The 6,892-nt window shown below is 48.3% G+C and overlaps 1 pseudogene across 1 annotated transcript; it reads left to right on the top strand.

The window, feature by feature from the left end:
* Window positions 1-2,564: 2,564 nt before the first annotated feature.
* Window positions 2,565-3,576, top strand: LOC308523095 (large ribosomal subunit protein mL39-like; annotated as a pseudogene). Its single transcript has one exon. The product of its transcript is annotated as a large ribosomal subunit protein mL39-like (transcript).
* The last annotated feature ends 3,316 nt before the right edge of the window (window positions 3,577-6,892 follow it).

The raw sequence follows: 6,892 nt of genomic DNA on the forward strand, positions 1-6,892 counted from the left end.
GAGTAGCATCTAAAGCAAAGATGTTCAACACCTTCTTACTCCAAGGTCCTGCATTCTCTCCCTCTTTGCTATGCCTACAGGTGACCCCTGGCTCAATTTCATCCACTTCTGATCATCTGTGAGAGAACATTCTTTCTATGCAAATGGATTTGGAGGAAGATGGGCATATGTGAGAGGAACCTATTCCATCAACATGACTTCAATCCACAGAGCAAACACAGAGAGATGCTCAATGCCAGGCTGGTACCATTCCTGAGGCCAGAGTCTGTCCAGCAAAAATAAATAATCAAAATGAAAAATTATAGCAAGGGAGCTCCATGCATTGAAGAAATATTCATTAAGTGCCCATTGAAATGAACAAAACAGACAAGAGTCCATGGAGCTTAGATTCTTGTGGGAGAGAGAGGTATTAAACCAATACGCAGGGAAAGCATATGTCAGATGGTGATGAGTACTGGAGAGGAAAATAACATAGGGGATTATCAGGGAAGATTCCAGCAGGAGGGTGAATTTAAGTCCAAGATGGAAAGGAAGGGAGAACTCCTGGGTGCCAGCTGCCCTGTGTGAACACCAATGGCTGGACAGCTGGGATGAGAGTAGGGCTCTTTGTGGACTGATGTATGGCCCCTCATATCTGGGCCAGCTGTCTTTCTAACAGTTTGGGAAATCGTCTTAAGAAAACTGAGCCTATGAGAGACACTGGCTTACAGCCACGTGCCATTTGGGCACATGTGGGGTTTGGCTTGGTCAACGCATTAAGAAAACTGAAGCTGAATTTCTTCCATTCGGTGACTGTCCAGTTTGCCCAGATTGTGCATTCCCTGTCATCCTACACCTGTGATGTCACATGTTTATGTAGCATGCCTGGCCTCTGCAGGCTTCTGAGTTCATAACGCGTCAGAGTTCTCAGTGGCCCGCTGACTTCCTGTGGACCAGCTGTGTGAGAATTACTCAGTAACGGATTAAAACTATGGATTTGGGGGGCCACCCCCCAGAGTCAGATTTAGTGAGTCTGGAGTAAAAATCCATGATGGATATGCTGTAATGTAATACAACTGGTTCATACCTCTTGTACCCACTCCCTTAGGTGACCCTGTCCCACAACGGCTCTGGGCTTGTCCATGTGACTTACCATTAGGGCCTCAGTAAATGTGACACAAGCAGAGACTTGAAAGAAACCCACCCCCTCCAGCTGCTCCTGGATTCTCTGTGGCTTCATGTGAATGAGCCTGACTTGGCCCACTGGAAGAAGAGAGGCTTGTGGCCTAATTGCATTGGGCAGCCAGCTGATAGCCTGCCAACCTCCTGTGAAGGAGGCCATTCTAGACCATGGTTCCTAAGTAATCCTACCAAGATCAGATGAGCAGGTTCAGAGCAAAAGCACCCCCCTACAGAATCATGAGCTAAATAAATGGCTGATGTTTTAAGCCACTAAGTTTTGAAGCATTTGTTACACAGCCAAAGCTAACTGATACAAAACTCAAAATTCTATCATTTTTGTAAACCCTCCAGGCATATCTCTGATGGCACAGTCAGGTCTGGCAAACCATGATGCATTGACTTGCATCACCATCACCTCTTACTACCTTTTCCTCCAGATGTCACAGCTGTGGCCTTGCTAAGGGAGTGGAGCATGGTGAGGGATGACTCCAGTGGGACCCTTCCAGAAGGAAGACTCGTGCTCAGTTCCCAGAGCAAATAAGGTCTCGCCTGGAATGTTGGCCTGGCCCAAGGACTGGCAGAAAGGTTTGGCATTTTTCATATGAACTCCAGGGACAGATGATAACTGGCGAGCAGTCAGGAAAAATAACCACAGAATAGTTTCATGTTGGATGTGGACAAGTAGAAGGTATAGACTTGTGATACTCATGTTTTCTGTCTTCTTGGGAACCCAAGCCTGAGGGAGGATGTATCGGAAGGACAGAGGGCCTTGAAGGAGAAGGCTGGCAGCCAAGTGAGGACCTAGGTTCTCCCAGGCCAACAGCAGAGATGAGTGTGTGGGAGGGAGAAGGAAGGACAGCAGCCAGAGAGTGACCATGACCCTACTCCTCCCTCCACAGACTCAGTGGGAAAATATCGCTCTCACTTTTCAAAATTGGAAAATGAAACACATCCAAAAATCTTGGGAAGAAAATCCTTTCCAGCAGCAGTCAAAATCGTTTTCCTGGACAAGACCCTAAACACTGGACTAAGTATGTAAAACATGTGACCCAGGGAACTGGGCAGAGCAGGCCACTGAGGGCACCTCCTAGTCCTGCCTTCAGGCCAATCTCACCTCAGCCTCGAGTAGCTGCAGACACTCGAGGGCAGGGCTGCCTCAGGCTGCCCCAGTGTTCTTTCTCAAGGTCCACCCTTGGTCTGTCCAGTCAAGAAACTCTAATAGCCACAGAATTCTTGCCAAAAATTAGCCTTTTCTCCTAGACTTGGCATTGTAGGACAATTCTATAAGACATCCACTTACACACACACACACACACACACATTCATCTGGGAAAATACCTAGAAAATGGGCTACATAAGCAAATTTATTCTAGAAAGTGCCCTTCTGGGCCAGGACGGAAGTGATGGCCGTGGCCGTGGGAGTCTGGGGGTCGTGACTCTGGCACGCCGTCCCTGGTGGCGGTGCTGGCTGGAGATGTATAGCAACATCCACAGTGTCTCAGCTGTCACCGACCGCACTGATAGAAATGCAGAACAATGTCTTCAATAAAGAGAAAGACAGGCAGTCATCGCTAACTCCCCGGACCGAGAAGATCGAGGTTAAACTCGTTGGGAAAACAGACCCTGGCACCATGTTTGTGATGAATAAAAACATGTCGATGCCCTACAGTTGTGCCATGCATTTAAGTGAGTGGTACTGCAAGAAGTCCATTCTGGCTCTTGTGGATGAACAGCCGTGGGACATGTATAAGCCTTTGACCAAACCCTGTGAAATTCAGTTTCTTACTTTCAAAGATCGTGATCCAGGAGAAGTTAATAGGCTTATTGACGGTCTTATGCCCTGATGATGGGCTGTGTGATAGAGAGGGCATTTAAAGACAAATACTTGGTCGTTTGGTCAGAGCTCCAGAAGTGCCTGTGATCGCTGGAGCCTTCTGCTATGATGTAGTTTTGGATAAGAGGCTTGATGAGTGGATGCCAACAAAAGAGAACCTACGTTCGTTCACAAAAGATGTTAATACTTTAATTTATAAAGACCTCCCATTTGAAACTCTAGAAGTTGATGCAAAAGTGGCATTAGAAATATTTCAACACAACATGTATAAAGTAGATCTCATAGGAGAGAAAGCATCTCAGAATCCTGAGAGAATAGTCAAGCTGCACAGATGTGGTGACTTCATTGATGTGACTGAAGGCCCTCTTATTCCGAGAACAAGTATTTGTTCCCAGTTTAAAGTGTCAGCGGTTCACAATCTGCAGGCCAACGGGTCAAGTCTTGTATGAAGATTACAGGGTCTCTCTTTACCTGTTCACTTAAGAGCACATTTTACGATACGGACTAAGCTATTGGAAAGGTCTCGGAAATTGGTAACTGAAGATCAAACTAAACCTGCAGATGAAAGTGCGTCTACCTAGTAGCTTCCTAAAATTTAAACATGTATAGTAAATTAAAATAAAAGTTCTTTATGTAAAAAAAGAAAGAAAGAAGGTGTCCTTCTACCAGCAGGAGAGGCAGTGTGAAGGAGGAATGAATGAAGTTCTGGTCTTGGGATCCCGCCCTGGGCAGGGTGGGATGTGGGGCTCTAACGTGCCTATGTGACCTTGGAGCAGGCGTTTCCACACACTCTATGTTGAGATCTTGAGTCTGGCCACCTCTGTTTTTCAAAGTGCAAGAATCCTGCTCTGAGCTCATCCTGGCACAACCAGACCTGGGTTTAGCACAAGCTGCCCATTCACAGTAATAGGTAAATGTCCCAAGTGGAAACAGAGGTTCAGGAGAAATGAAATCATGGACTTTCAATGTTTCCTCATCTGTGCATGGGGATGCTATAACCAAGGGTAACTATGACCAAGTGAGACAAAGTGTGTAAGGAGTGAAGCGCAGTTTCTAACAGATAGAAAGTCCTCTGTAGATATTAGCTGCTGCTGCTGCTGCTGCTGCTGCTGCTGCTCGAAGGTGAGGCAGGCATCTCAGGGGCCTCAAGGGAGCAGTTGGTCCCCTCTCCTCTCTGACCCTCCCAAGCTGGGTTTTAGTTCTGTTCAACCCAGAGCTCTTAATGGTCTTCTCCACAGCAGACCCGGGAGATAGGGGAAGGTAGAGGAATCAAGATTGGGCTTCTCTGCTCAAGGGTCTCAGTGAGTGGGAAACCTGCAGATTCAGCCACCCCGAGGTCAATGAGCAAGAAGGATGTCAGCAGCCAGCTCAAGGGTATTCATTGGCACATGTGCAGCTGCTCAAAACTGGCCCTGGCGTCTGCTGGTTCAGGGATGAGCTTTCTGTAATACTTTCAACAATAAAGATACATTTTTTTAAAAGCCTGTAGCAGATGCCTACGGCACCTCCCAGCCCTCTGTCCTCATCGGTTCAGTGCACACTACTCCCAAGGCCCCACTGCCAGCTCTGCACTCTTTGCCTGTGGGCTTTGGTGCTGAAGTCACTTTACACCACCCATGAGGGAGAAGAACTCAACCAATGACAGATGGGAATTGGTGGGTAAATTCCCAAGCTCCCTCACTCCTCATGTACATGGCTCTGGCTATGCTCTTCACTGGCTCCCAAAGCCCCCCACCCGCACCCCCCAGCAAGACAGAGCTCCAAGTGCCCACAGCCGGAACTCATTTTATAACACTTGATCAGATGCTGTCCCTTTCCTGTGTCCCCTCTCCACTCTCCTATCATTGTTTCCTTCACTTCCCAAATAAACCACTTGCCCTGGAATTCTTGTCTCAGGGTCTGCTTCTGGGGGACTCCGCCTAATAAAAAGCCATGCTATTTTTTTCTCTTGAGCTCCACTTAGACCCTGCGGTCCGCCTATTTGTATCTTCTCCCACCTCAAGGCCTGGCTCCTGCAGGGCACATCACTGGCCCTGGATCCACCTCACTAGAAGTTGAACTTGCTGGTGTCCTGCACCTCCTACTTTGTCTCACGTGTCTGAGTTGTTGGAGCTTCCATGTTGGAGCCACTCCTGAGCTTGTTACATGCTCTTGCCCTGCCCTACAGGCTGGCCAGGTATCCCTCATGTTGAACCTCTAGAACCAGCTTTGGACCCTACATACCCAGTGCAGCGTCTTTGACCCATCCCAGCACCTCAAAACCCCTGCCTGACCTCCTCATCTTCTGCGAGCAGCCAAAGAATGCATCTGGGCACTCTGGCAGGGTGCATAATCAGCCTCTGGAACTCCAGCCACTGGGAACCCATCCCAAGATGTGGTCCTCACATCCTCAGCTCTGACCTCCTGCCTGTCTTCACTGCGCTGTCAATGTGCCACCCAGTTTGACAGCTACTCTTGCTTTCCTTACTTTGACTCTCCCAGGGCCAGGGGGAAAGGGGGAGTCTGTGTCTTTTGCTATTTTAGAGGCCGTTTCAGCTCCATTCAGCCTGGTCCCAGGCACAGGCTGGGCTGTGAGGACAGCAATGAAGAAGCTATTTCTGACCTAGTGGAGGGTTCTGATAAGTGCATAAGCAATTACAACCCACTGTGACAAGTACTACGGCGGGGAGGGGAGGGAGTCCAGTGCTGCAGGAACCCAGGAAGGCACTATGAGTGAGTCCAAGCCTATGACTAAGAATTCTCCGGGGGGGAAGACTGGAAGAGAGAGACGGTTTGTCTGGCTCAAGCAGCAGCATCTACAAAGGCCAGAGGGGATAAAAGATTCCCCAGTGAACCTCATGTTATACGGTGGGAATTAATACAGGATCCTGAGAATATTTACGGAAATTAAATATTTAGGAGATAAATATTTAAACTGTGAGTGGTCTCACTAATGAATTTTATCTTCTCATGGAACCCTTCCTCTGAGTTCCTCGGTCTCTGCATCACTCCAACTCTGCCAGGGATAAACAATGTGATCCACAGAGCCATTTAGAGGACTTTCGCCCAGGTGCGAACAGTCCGATTTAACCCTCTGTGCGGGCAGAAGCACATTTGAGCTCCAGGAACCCGGTGCTCATTGCTGAGCCGTTTGCTCTAGGTCAGTGGTTCTCAACCTTGGCTGCACATTAGAATCACCTGGGAATCTTCTTAAAATCCTGGTTTCTGGGCCTCATCCTCTGGAAATTCTGTTTCTTTGTTACTAATGTTGTGGCCCCACCCCATAACAAAGAAACAGAATTTCCAGAGTATGAGGCCCAGAAATCAGGATTTTAAAAAGATTCCCAGGTGATTCTAATGTGCAGCCAAGGTTGAGAACCACTGCTCTAGGTAAAGGGCAGAATGCTTGCGTCAGTAGATCATGCAACCAGTGATTGGAAACCCGAACCTGATTACCAACCCCACCAGCTATCCACCCCAGACTCTGCACAGTCATTGCTGCAAGGACAGATGGCGTAGGTAGAAAGTTCTGGAAAAGAAAGCCAGGAGCCTCACTAGTCCACCAGCTCTAACGATTCCAGCTGATTTCTTCATGGGGCTGCCTCACCCAGCCTTGGCACAAGCCCCATCCTTCAGGGGTGGGGCCTGGAAGAGACTCAGGTGTCCCCTCTTCGCCCTTTTGGGATACTGGTCTTGAAAAACTTCACATTTGCCCTCCTCTGTTCATTGTCATGCCTTCTCTGAGCTGTCAAACACTGGGGCTGGGACAGGAGTGGGACTATGCTTGCTGGAGGGGAATACAAGGTGGGCTGTCATAATCGGTACAGGTGGAACGCGAGAGGCAGTGAGGATGGTGGGACAGGGAGATTGTGCACTGGATGAATCCACATATAGTGGGATGAACAGAATGTTAGATAG

Source organism: Myotis nattereri, assembly GCF_964212035.1.
Source record: "Myotis nattereri genome assembly, chromosome: 8".
Lineage (NCBI taxonomy): Eukaryota > Metazoa > Chordata > Mammalia > Chiroptera > Vespertilionidae > Myotis > Myotis nattereri.